General features: G+C 46.2%; 1 protein-coding gene across 5 annotated transcripts in view; it reads left to right on the plus strand.

Moving 5' to 3' along the window:
• The window catches only part of PTBP3 (polypyrimidine tract binding protein 3), a 256,357-nt gene that overhangs the window by 105,797 nt on the left and 137,490 nt on the right, over positions 1-13,070 (plus strand). For 2 of the 5 annotated variants that reach the window (XM_073591438.1, XM_073591453.1), the window contains exon 1: positions 5,653-6,008. The exons of 2 other annotated variants lie outside the window; for them this stretch is intronic. The gene's annotated coding sequence lies outside the window, so the exon portion shown is untranslated. Of the gene's footprint in view, positions 1-5,650; positions 6,009-13,070 lie in introns of those variants that run through there. One more of the 5 variants, XM_073591448.1, reaches the window with a different exon arrangement.

The raw sequence follows: 13,070 nt of genomic DNA on the forward strand, positions 1-13,070 counted from the left end.
GGACTACTTTGAAGTCGCTGCGACTTGAAGTCGCACAGATATGAACGGTACTCATTGGAGATCATGGGAAACAATTTGTCATGCGACTTTTCAGTCCCAAGTCGCATGAAAAGTCACACTAGTGGAAACAGAGCCTTAAAGCCAAAAGCAAACCATTATTATATTGCAGCTTACCAATTCCTAGCTGTGATGGCTGCATCATTCTTTTTTTTAAAGCCCAACACTGGGCAAGAAAAATATTTTCCAATGCAGTGCTGTTCCACCTCTGGATCATGGTGGAGCGCCAATTGTGTATACAGCTTTCTCCTCTCCCATGAACACAGCGAGCAGTTAACCCGTGCAGTGCGGGCACAGTCCCACTGCATGGGAAAAACTTTCCTGCCAGTAAGGCTCTTTCTTTTTTTTTTATAAATAAAAATGTTTATTAAGATTTTTTTTTCATAAATATAAGGCTTTGCATGGTGATGCACACTCAAAACACAAAAGGCTACTCGGATACACATGGCAACAGCATTATTAATATTATAAAGTATTTACATAGCACCAACAGTTTGCTCAGCGCTTTACAAAATAAAGTACAGTTACAATACAATAAAATACAAACGGGTTAAAGTGGTTGTAAACCCTTACAATCCACTTTTGACTACAGGTAAGCCTTATTTTAGGCTAACCTGTAGCTACCCCGGATATCTCCTAAACCTGCACGGTTTAGGAGATATCCCCTGTATCTGCATGTGCCGACGTCATCTGCAAATGCGCACTGAAGCAACGGCGTGCCAATGGCGTGAGTGTGACGTTACCGTCATTGCGGCTCTGGCCAATCACAGTGCCGGATCCCGTGATACCTGGAATTAACTCCGGGAACGATGCCGCCGGCCGGAGCGGAGTACTGGGACCGCTACGGGGGCTTTGATCTAAGGTACCGTATTTCATAATGAGCTAGTATGATGTGCATACTAGTTTCATTATGCCTTTGTCTTGCAGGTTTTTTTTTTTTTTTTTTAAAGTGGGTTTACACTCACTTTAAAAGGGCCCTGCTCATAAGAGCTTACAATCTAATAGTATGACAAGGAGAATGTTGATCGCATAGCAAGGGTAGGGTGGCAGACAGCAAAATCTTCAAAATATACTTCAGTGCAATAATTGTGACAATGGGTACCTACGTAGCCTAGATTATAAAATTAACTGACAACTTCAGAAAATAGGCAGTAGATACATGAAAAACACCATCTTTCTAAACATAGTAATATTGGAGCCTGGGGTACCTTGCGGGTGTGTTGGTTGCAAAGCAGGCCAAAGGCAACTAGAAAAAAAAAGAGACTAGATATTACAAAATATGGGAAAGTGTTCTGGTCAGTAAATTATTCAACCATCAAGACACCCACCAGACAGTGAAAGGACGCAAAGGTAAGGAAATTACACTTCTTCCAAGCGGTGTCAGGGCTCCCACACTCTATTATGTCTAAGGTGTTAAGTCATACCCCCCAACTTTTTGAGATGGGAACCAGGGACACCTATTAGCAAAAGTATGTTCGCATAGGACACACACCCCTGCCATGTCTTACAGGAGAATTATACGAAAAAAATTATTAGTTAAATAAATTAGTTAAAAGTGCTTTTTTTTCTTTTTTTTTCCTTTTACCTACCACTCCTTTATACTGGTGTTTGAAATTTACAAATACAGCAATTTGGGAACTTGGATGAAAGGTTCAGCACTCGGAATCTCATTTTCAAAAGATAAAAAATACATTTTGTATACCAAAATGAGGAAGGAGGAGGGAAAGAGGGACTTTGTTCCAAATCAGGGACAGTTGGGAGCTATGGTTAAGTACGTGGGCTGGGTCTCCGCGAGTTCCACATCTTTAATTCTAGTGTAGAGGTCTAGTGAGATGGGGATCCGTCTTTCTCCAGTGGAGACCCAGTAACGCATGGGTGCTAACCTGTGACCCTCCAGCTCCAGCTCTGCAGAGGCGCTTTGCGGTGGTTTTAACCCTTTCTTGGCCGCTAGCAAGGGGGTAAAACCGCCCCGCTAGCAGCCGCATACCGACGGTAAAGCGCCGCTTACAATAGTGGCGCTTTACCGCCGACAACGCCCCCGCCCCAGTGTGAAAGGGCTCTTACACAGCAGATACAAGTAGACCCGTGATGGCTCTATAGGCGGCCATATGTAAACAGACTTGTGTCCATTTACATCAAGCTACCTAAAAACTGTAACCAGAAAAACAGAAAAGGATGCAGTCCTCTTATTTTTTTTAAATTTAGTTTTTTCTGGACCTCAATGGATTTGGAGGTAGGCAGGTATACACTAACTTAAGTTTAGATCCTATTTAGAGTTGCAGAAAACATGCTCGAATACACATGTAAAACACTTAAAGCGCTCAAATAAAAATGCCTTACATTCACACGTGGCATTTCCTGTATATCACGCTTGAAATGCCATTCATTTTTAATGGCATCCCAAATATGGTTAGAAGTCGTGTGTGGGCAAGTTGCCTACAGTCAGAGTTGGCTCTAGGCTTTTGAGGCCTTGGGCAAAACTTAGACATGAGGCCAAACTCACGCCCATAATGGAGGAAAAATAATTAAAGCAATAAAAATTAACTGTATTAGTAGGGTACAGTATAGGGAGAGGGTAAGTGGACAGTACACGGGGCAGGAGGGTGCAGTACAGGGGGTAGGTAAGTGTACATAGTACAGCGGGTAGGAGGATTACAGTACAGGGCGGAGCAGGAGGGTACAGTACAGGGGGAGGGTAAGTGGACACAGTACAGGGGGCAGGAGGATATAGTACAGGGGGGAGCTAGAGGGCACAGTACAGGGTGGAGCAGAAGGATACAGTAAAGAAGGTAGGTAACTGTACACAGTACAGGGGGTAGGAGAGTACAGTACAGTGTGGAGCAGGAGGATACATTACAGGGGGTAGGTAAGTGTACACAGTACAGGGGGTAGGAGGGTACAGTACAGGGGGTAGGTAAGTGTACACAGTACAGGGGGTAGGAGAGTACAGGGCGGAGCAGTAGGGCACAGTACAGGGGGTGGGTACAGTATAGGGGCAGTAATGAATAATACAGATATGGTCTCCTCAAGCAGAGCTGCACAGGGAAGCTGTTCTCACAGATCCCACCTATTTGGCAGCCTGTCACTGGGCTAAATCTACACTGGATAGACAACTCCCCCTCTACCTTCCCCTTCAGAGATTTTTGGTCTGTTGCAGCACTTTGCAGGGGTTAAGGAAGGACCCTGAGGTGGAGCATCTCATTACTGCTGCTGCTTGTGTGGGATGTGTACTGCACCAGTCACATGGGATGAATAGGAAAGGAGGGCCAGCAGGGATTGGCGCAGTACAAATCCCACCCACACAAGCATCAGCAATAGTAAGATGCTCCGCCTCGGGGTTCTTTCTTAGCCCCTGAAAAAAAGTTGGAGTGGGGGATGGGGTTGGGAACCATGGGGTAGGAGAGGAGGGTGGAAAAAGAGGAAAAAAAGGAGATGGAGAATGGGTAGAGGAGAACTGGAGTGGTCAGGGAAGAAAGAAAGAAAGGAAGAAAGAAAGTAAGTGAGTAAAAAATGAATTTATTGATATAAAATGAAAACTCACAAAGGTGCATAAGTATATAGCAAGTACATAGGACGACATGGGGTAGAACATCTAAGTATTTCTGCGGCCTCACATATGCACACTAGCGCGTTTTGGGGGCCCACCCCCTTCTTCAGAGCTGTGCTCACCCTGGGTAACCAGGTTACCCATGTGTTACCGTGCATATGTGAGGCCGCAGAAATAATTGGATGTTCTACCTCATGTCATCCTTCTATGTACTTGCTGTATACTTCTGCACCTTTTGTGAGTATGCATTTTATTGGTTACTTTTTTATATCGAGAAATTCTGTGTTTACTCGGATAATGCACTAGGGGTTAGCGCCTTCCCTTTTTTTGTTTTTGTAGTTCCATTTGGGATATCCCTATCCAAGGAGGACTGCATCCATCGGGCATTGGACCATGTTTTGTGATGTGATATTGGTTGGCTTTCCCTCTGCCGAAGACCACTGAGCGTTGGGAGTATTTTGCTGTCTTTTCTGGAGGAGGAAAGCAGTTACTATGGGTAGCCAAGAAACTAGTGCAAGGCACATTGCAACTGGTCATAAAGCACGGTACCTGGTATGGCGGAGGGTCCTCCAGTAGTGAGGGGGCAGTGATCTGGCTTTCACCCCAGCGGTCATTGCCCTGAAGGTATCAGCACTGAACCTGCGTTACAGAGAACCACAGCTTGGCCGCATGGTATGGGAGAGGCATTAACAAATGCACACACGAAGTACATGCTAGGTGCTCAGCAGGACCCCATTTTGTCACTGGGAGTGAGGTACGCTGGACTGGTGGAGAGGGCTCAGACTCAGCAGAATCCCTCCTAAATGTAATATACAGCAAGAGACGCGTGTATAGTGACACGGGCCAGCGCTTTATAGAAGAGCTCGTAAACGTGGTCTCTAGGGTTGCCACCTGTTTGGGATTCAAATCATGTGTCCAGGTTTCAGTCCACCTGAAACCCGGACACATTATTCAGACAGGAGAGCGGCTCAGAACAGGGCTTGACAGGAGGGTGAAGGGGCACTATGTATATCACATTAATTTTCTTTTTGGAGTGCCCAAAGGTGTCCCGGGTCTGTTACAAACCTATAGTGTATACTAAAACAAACAAAAAAATGTACTGTGCGCCGCTAGAGTGGGTTTGACTTGAAGAAAAAGTGGCAACCCTAGTGGTCCGCAGCATTGATTAGCACCCTTCGTGCAAAAAGGTACCCCCACGTACGGGGTGAATGGCCCTGCCCACGAGTTTGTTTTGCTCCACGTGCCTGAAGAAGGTTCTGGAGTTTCCTTGGCGTTTGTTTGGGCCCTTTCACACTGGGGCGGTTTGCAGGCGCTATTACGCTAATAATAGCGCCTGCAAACCGACGTGAAAGTGCCGCTGCTTTGTCTCCAGTGTGAACCCCCCGAGGGCTTTCACACTGGATCGGTGCGCTGGCAGGTCAGGAAAAAAAGTCCTGCCAGCAGCATCTTTGGAGCGGGGAAGGAGCAGTGTATACACCACTCATGCACCATTGAAATCAATGGGACAGCGTAGCTATACCGCCGGCAAAGCGCCGCGGTGGTATTTAACCCTTTCTCGGCCGCTAGCGGGGGTAAAACCGCCTCACTAGCAGCTGAATACTGACGGTAAAGCGCCGCTTACAATAGCAGTGCTTTACCGCCAACGCAGCCCCCGCCTCAGTGTGAAAAGGGCCTTAAAGTGAATGGACTGGCCTATGCTGTGGAAATGGGACTGAAGCTGTCATAGGGTTGCCACCTCATTCCTATAAACCTGAACACGTATGAATTACACAGGTTCTGAGGCTAACTTAATGCAGATAGGGCACCGAGTGAGTTTAATTACCACCTTAATCAGCCACAGAACCTGTGTAATTAATATGTGTTCGGTTTTAAAAGCAAACCCCAAGCTGCAAGCCTGTAAAGTGTGTCAGCCCTATGTTGTGAGGTGACTGGAGACTCATCCAGTATGTGAGGGGAAGGGTCACGTGTGTAGGGATGCAGGGGCTGCCTAGTCTCACACAACACAAGCAGGCCCCGGCCAGCAGCTGCTCCTTCCACAGCCAAGCGGCAGTATTAGCAGGCGTGTTTCTATGGCAGGGCGCTCGGCGCTCATGAACCTGTTGAGGGAGATCTGGGTGTATTCGTCCCCTCCCCTCTCATTCATGTGTGCGGTGTGAAATGACAGCCCTCTTTTGTGTCAGGGCAATTTGTTTATCTACTGCGCGCAGCTCGTACTGCTTCCTCTTTTCTTTCCTGCTTCCCTCTGGCCTTTTCTCTCCGCTCACATCTACGGCTGCCTCCCTCTTCTAGTGCTCTACGGGCCTACATGGCAGCTCGTCTTCCTCTCCCGCGGCTGGACCGTGTCGTCTGCCTGGCCCCCTCGTCTGAGAGCCGCACACAGGAGCAGACGGGCGACTTGTGAAAGGTAGTACACCGAGGAAGGGGGTGTGTGTGTGTGTGGGGGGGGGGGGGGGGTAGGAGGGGGTGCTGGCAACTTTTCTATAAAGTACATGGGGGAGAGGGCCACCATGTCATTCCTCACCCGGGATCAGTGCCTGAAGAGCTCCTCTCTACACCTCCCAGGATCGATACACTCTCATTCTTCTCCACCATGATGTCACATGTACAGCTCACAAGATTTTCATCTACTAAACAACTTATTTTTTTTAATCATTTTGAAACAAAATGTGCTACCGCTCCATTATCTGGGCTCCATTAGAGAGACTTACCCTCACTTCCTGTTCTGTTGACAACACCAGACAGGAAGTGAGGACATATCCGCAATTGGACACTACCATCTTATAGCCTTCCCCCACTCTACTGTATAAAAGGATTACAATTTCTCTCATGTTGCTGATAGAGAGATTTCCCCTCATTTCCTGTCTTGCTGACCACTTATTTCCGGACAGGAAGAGGGATTTCTCCTCCCTTCCTGTCCTGACCACCCATTTCCAGACCGGAAGAGAGAGATTTCTCCTCACTTCCTGCCCTGCAGACCACCTATTTCCAGACCGGAAGAGTGTGATTTCTGCTCACTTCCTGTCCTGCTGCCCACACATTTCCAGGCGGGTTGAGAGAGATTTCTTCTCACTTCCTGTCCTGCTGACCACCCATTTCCAGGCGAGTAGAGAGAGATTTCTCCTCACTTCCTGTCCTGCTGACCACCCATTTCCAGGCGAGTAGAGAGAGATTTCTCCTCACTTCCTGTCCTGCTGACCACCCATTTCCAGGCGGGTAGAGAGAGATTTCTCCTCACTTCCTGTCCTGCTGACCACCCATATTCAGACAGGAAGTGAAGATACATCTCTAAGGCTGGGTTCACACTATTGCGAATTTGATGGGGGTTCCCCCGCATCCAATTCACAATAGCAGGAAATTTTGATTGGCTCTCTATGGAGCTAGTTTGCATATCTCCGCTGCGGCTCCGGTGTGAATTTGCACAGGCTTCCCTGTGCGTCTTTTGGTCCATTTCAGGTCCAAATTCAGCCAAAGATTTGGGCTGAAATCAGAACTGGGACGCAGCAGACCCCTGCTGGGAGCCAAATGCGAAGATGGTGTGAACCTAGCCTAAGACCCCATACACACTAATAGATTTTCTGCAGATTTTTGTCTTCAGATTTATTAAAACCATGTAGAGCAAGGGCCTGGCTGATTGCATACAAATAGAAACTCGTAGACCCCATACACACTATTAGATCTTTATCTTCAGATTTACCAAAACCATATAATATGAGGTCAAACCTTTAAGCCTTGTACACACGATCGGATTTTCAGCAGGGAATTGTGTGATGACAGACTGTTTGCCTAAAATCCGACCGTTAGTACGCTCCTTCAGACAATTGACAATCCAACTTTCCGCCAACAAATGTTGGATGGCAGGCTAGTAAATTTTCGGCGGACAACAGTCTGTTGTCAGATTTTCGTATCATGTGTACACAAGTCCGTCACACAAGTCCAAATTACAAACACGCATGCTCAGTATCAATGCTCACCAAACACAACATTAGAACGTGCCCAAAGGGTGGTGCACAAGAGTAGTACATCACTACGTTCGTGTTTGTTGGCCGACAATTGTGTACCGTTAGTATGCAAGACAAGATCCTGGCACACGCCCTTCGGACAAAAGTCTGACTCTGTTGGCCAACAATCCGATCGTGTGTACGAGGCTTTAAGAGTTTCAGTTTGTATGCAATCAGTCAGGCTCTTGCACTACATGGTTTTGGTAAATCTGAAGACAAAAATCTGCAGAAAAATCTAATGGTGTGTATGGGGCTTTAGGCTCGGTTCACACCTCAGCGGTTTTTGATTTTTACAGAAACGCGCTACAGTCCATTTATAACATGGTTTCCGATGGGACATGTTCACATCCTATGCTTTTTTTCAGCTGTTGCGTTTTTGAAAAAGGCCAGGGACTTTTTTCAAAGCAAAATGGTGCATTTTGTTTTAATAGACTTCAATGGAGGAGCTGCAGAAAAGCATGTAGTGCGTTTTTTGCTGCAATTTTGAATCCACCCAACAACAAATTGGGGAAAAAAAAAGCATAAATAAGGCAAAACCCATCAAAGAACGTGCAAAAAATGCATCAAGAAATGCACCGTAAAAAGCACTGCAGAAACGGATCAAAAGCAAATTGCATAGGACTATGAACCAAGTCTTATGGCCCGTTCACACTACAGTTCAGTTCTGTGTTTTTCCCCCCCATGGATAAATGCAGGGAACTGCAATGACGCACAAGACAGTAGTTTTCTATGTGTCACATTTCAGTCCCGGTACACACTGATGTGAATTCTATGCGGACTAGATCCAATCCGTAAGCCATAGATTTGCATGTCATCTGAAAAAAACATTGTTTGTGTGAAAGTTGTTCACATCTATGCAGTGCTATTCTTTCTGATCCAGTCAAAAAGGGGTCCTGTGTGGATTTTACTTTCTTACTACCGCCATTTTTAGAATCTGTCACTATGGCTGCATCCGATTCTGAAAAAATTAAAATCGGTTCACAGTTAAGCAAACTGGTGGTAATTTATGTATTTATTTTTTTGGTGACTCCTTAAAAGTCTCATGGGCACTTGTTTTTTAGACATGGTGTTAATTAAGACCAACTCACAGTTAGTATACGGGGGAGGGAGGGGTTTGTGTGCTTATTACGTTAATATTGTATTCATTGGTTGCTAGGACAAAAGCCACCTGTGTCCTAGCAACCAGTGAGGCAAGTCACCCTGAGCTGACAGTGGTTGGAGCCTGATGGGGAACTCCAGAATTCAGTTCCCCGTCAGGTCTGCCTTGCACATAATTGACAGTGGGTGGATCCATTGCTGTTGTTCAGTGTAATAGCCTACTGTCATACATTGTTAAAGAGGTAGTAAACGGGGTAAAAAAAAAAAAAAATCCTCCTGCAAGGCAGTGTCATAATGTGCTAGCATGCATTGCATGCTAGCACATTATGTGAACCTTAAAAAGAAGCCCTCCAGTGGTGGGCTGTCACCGCTCACAGGGCTTCCATCTTCACCCCGGGCTTCAGTCCTCTGGTTAAGCCGCAGGAGTTGCTGTTCGTGGCACGGGCATATTGTTCCTGCAGAGTGCATGCGTTGGTGACAGGTGGCTTCACTTTTTTTTTTACCGTACCTATAGGTAAAAATCAACCAAGGGAGTTTACTTACACTTTAATGACAGGCAATGCAGGCCTGATGGGGAACTAGTCTTCGAGTTCAACATCAGGCTGTGGCCACCTGACCACTCAAATGCATGGCTGCTGGGTGAGCAGAGCATGATGGGGAACTCTTAGCCTAGTTCCCCATCAGGTGCACCTTGCCTATGATTGACAAATCACAACAGGATGGATCTCAAAGCTGCTATTTGACTGAATTGCACTGTGGATCCGCCTACAGCCATCCACTGTCAATCAAAAGTAATGCAAACCTGATGAGGAACTGATTTCTCAGTTCCTCATCAGGCTCCGACCACCTCTTGTTAATAACTGCTTGGCCATGCTCCTGTCATTGTGATGGGTGCAGTGGCCAGGGAGGGCAGGAGTGAGTGCACATTTCTTCCTCAGTGCAAACACGGACTCTGTCTCTGACAGGGACTTCAATCAGGCATAAGCGTCACTGCTTTCGGTGCTGCTGCCTGACAGAAATCCAAATGGTGTCTATTACGCCCTTTATGTAATCCCCAGAATATGTCCTAAAGCAGGCGATTGATCTCCAGTGGTCACCTGTGTAGCTCGAGCCACAATGGAGTCAGAATGGCAGAACCATGTTTACAAAGACCCCTTTCACACTGAGGAGATTTTCAAGCGCATTTGCCTTAAGAGGCTCACGAAAACTGATTCCCAATAAAATCAATGTATGCTTTCACACTGGGGGGGTGCGCTGGTGGGAAGGTGAAAACTCCTGAAAGCAGCATCATTGGAGCATGTTTGGAGAGGTAAAAAAAAAGAAACGCCCCTCTCCATTGAAATGAATGGAAAAGCGCCTTAAGCCCTGGTTCACACTGGGGCGTTTTGACATGTCAAATCGGCGGCAATTGCCGTCAATGGCACTATCCTAATCGACGCAACGCCGCATCAATTTCAAAAAGTAGTTTCTGTACTACTTTTTGCGATTTCGGTCTGCGATTTACATTGACATCTGTGCAGAAACCTGCACAGATTTCTCCGAAATCGGGACTGACATGCAAGAGTGAAATCAGCTGAACTCGCACGGCTTCATTCCCACAGCTCAGTGTGAACTTGGGCTAAAAGCTCTTTAAAAGCGCTCAGTGTTTTACTGGCAGTTTAGAAGTGCTTCAGTGTGAAAGGGGTCTAAATTAGAGAAGCAAATCTTGTGTTTAGATGTCACAGAGGTCAGGTGCGATCCTTCCCACTCCATGTAACAATCTAAGGAGAAAGTTCTATCACCTCCCCCATACTTGTCTGCAATGCGCCCATCTATTTCACATCCATCTGACTGAAGCAGCCCTATACTTTACTCTTTCTAATATGGGTAAAACTATTCTACTTTTGACTGTTACGTCACCTATTGTTCTACATGTTCATTTAATGGCAGTGTGCTTTGTTCAGAAATTCAATATCAGCTTCCTGTCCAGCAAGTATAGCAGGGTTGCCTTTTTTGTTACAATGCCAAGTCATTTGTTGTTTTGAATACTAATAAATGTTGAACGCTTTGAAGTTTGCTATTGCAGAATGACCAGTTGTGAAAGCCTAAGCGTAATTAAAATATCCTCAAAAGGGTTATTTTATGTTAAGTCCATTGCTCATAGGATTGTATAGGAAAGTGCTTGCTGGAATGGGCCTTGTCTAGCTTACAGTAATTGTAACTAGAAAAAGTGCTGAAATAACTTTTTTTTCCCATAATGTTGGCAATAAGAATTACCAGTATTACAGGTTGGTTTACCTAGCTACACTTAAATGATCATGTATGGTTTAATTCCAAGATACTAGACCTGCACGATTCTGGCCAAAATGAGAATCACAATTTTTTTTGGTTGGAATAAAGATCACGATTCTCGCAGAGTAACAACATCTTTTACATTATACAAAAAAAAATGGGCTAACTTTGCGGTTTCGTTTTTTATTAATTCATTAAGGTGTGTTTTTTCCCAAAAAATTGTGTTTGAAAGACCGCTGTGCAAATACAGTGTGACATAAAATATTGCAACAACCACCATTTTATTCTTTAGGCCAGGTCTCTGGAAAAAAAAAAATAATGTTTGGGGGTTCCAAGTAATATCCTAGCAAAAAATACTGATTTTAACTTGTAAGCAACAAATATCAGAAAAAGGTTTAGTCTTTAAAGCGAAGTTCCACCCAAAAGTGTAACTTCCACTTTAAGCACTCCTCGCTTTTTTGGTGGGGGTGAGTAAGTACCTAATTTTGACAGGTACTTCCTGTCCCACTTCCTTCCGTCCTCTCGCCGCCTAGGCGACTCCTTCTCTTCCCCTAGGCGGCCCATCCCTCTCTGCAATCTTCTGGGACACGTCACGGGTCCCAGAAGATTGCCTGGCCACTAGAAAAGCGCAGCGCGCCTCGCACCCATCTGTGACGCCACAACTGTCACAGCTGGGTGCCCACACTTGCAATGACGGCGCCGCGGAGCGTGGGACAGGTGAGTGTAAGTTTATTAAGTCAGCAGCTACAAAAAGTGTAGCTGCTGACTTTTAATAAACAGACAAACGACTGGAACTTTGCTTTAAGTGGTTAAACTTCCCTCATTTACAGACCGAAGTTCATTCTTTGATCTAAAAGGACTAAGTCTTACAATGTTTCTGTTTTATCTTCTTCTAAGCCAGGGGTAGGCAACCTTTTGGGCACAGTGTGCCGAAAAATGTTTTCAAAGAAATTGAGCTTTTATAACAAAAAATGTCAACTTCACACTCTTAATCATGAAAAGGATTTTTTATAAAGTAAATGCTTTAAACTACTTGAGTAGTAGTGAGAAATTAACATCCTGCATTCTCGCGCCTCAGATCAGCCCCAATTCCTGCACCTTCACACCTCTGATCAGCCCCAATTCCTGCACCTTCACACCTCGATCGGCCCCAATTCCTGCACCTTCACACCTGATAGGCCCCAATTCCTGCACCTTCACACCTGATAGGCCCCAATTCCTGCACCTTCACACCTGATAGGCCCCAATTCCTGCACCTTCACACCTGATAGGCCCCAATTCCTGCACCTTCACACCTGATAGGCCCCAATTCCTGCACCTTCACACCTGATAGGCCCCAATTCCTGCACCTTCACACCTGATAGGCCCCAATTCCTGCACCTTCACACCTGATAGGCCCCAATTCCTGCACCTTCACACCTGATAGGCCCCAATTCATGCACCTTCACACCTGATAGGCCCCAATTCATGCACCTTCACACCTGATAGGCCCCAATTCATGCACCTTCACACCTGATAGGCCCCAATTCATGCACCTTCACACCTGATAGGCCCCAATTCATGCACCTTCACACCTGATCGGCCCCAATTCATGCACCTTCACACCTGATCGGCCCCAATTCATGCACCTTCACACCTGATCGGCCCCAATTCATGCACCTTCACACCTGATCGGCCCCAATTCATGCACCTTCACACCTGATCGGCCCCAATTCATGCACCTTCACATCTCCTGATCGGCCCCAATTCCTGCACCTTCACACCTCAGATCAGCCCCAATTAAGCTGCTCATCTGTACCCCCCTGCTCATTTGCCCCACCACTATAGCTCCCTGCTCACCTGTCATACCACTGTAACCCCCTGTACATCTGCCCTACCACTGTACCCTTCTGTTCATCTGCCTCACCAATGTTGCCCCTTTCTTGTCTGCTTCACCACTGTACCTCCCTGCGCATCTGCTCCACCGCCGTACCCCCATGCTCTTCTGTCTCACCACTGAACCATCTTCTCATCTGTCCCACTACTGTAACCCCGTTTCTCATCTGCCACACCACTGTACCTCCTGCACATCTGTCCCACCTCTGTTCCCCTGCTCTTCT

This window comes from Aquarana catesbeiana, linkage group LG01, assembly GCF_042186555.1.
Source record: "Aquarana catesbeiana isolate 2022-GZ linkage group LG01, ASM4218655v1, whole genome shotgun sequence".
In the NCBI taxonomy this organism is placed as follows: domain Eukaryota; kingdom Metazoa; phylum Chordata; class Amphibia; order Anura; family Ranidae; genus Aquarana; species Aquarana catesbeiana.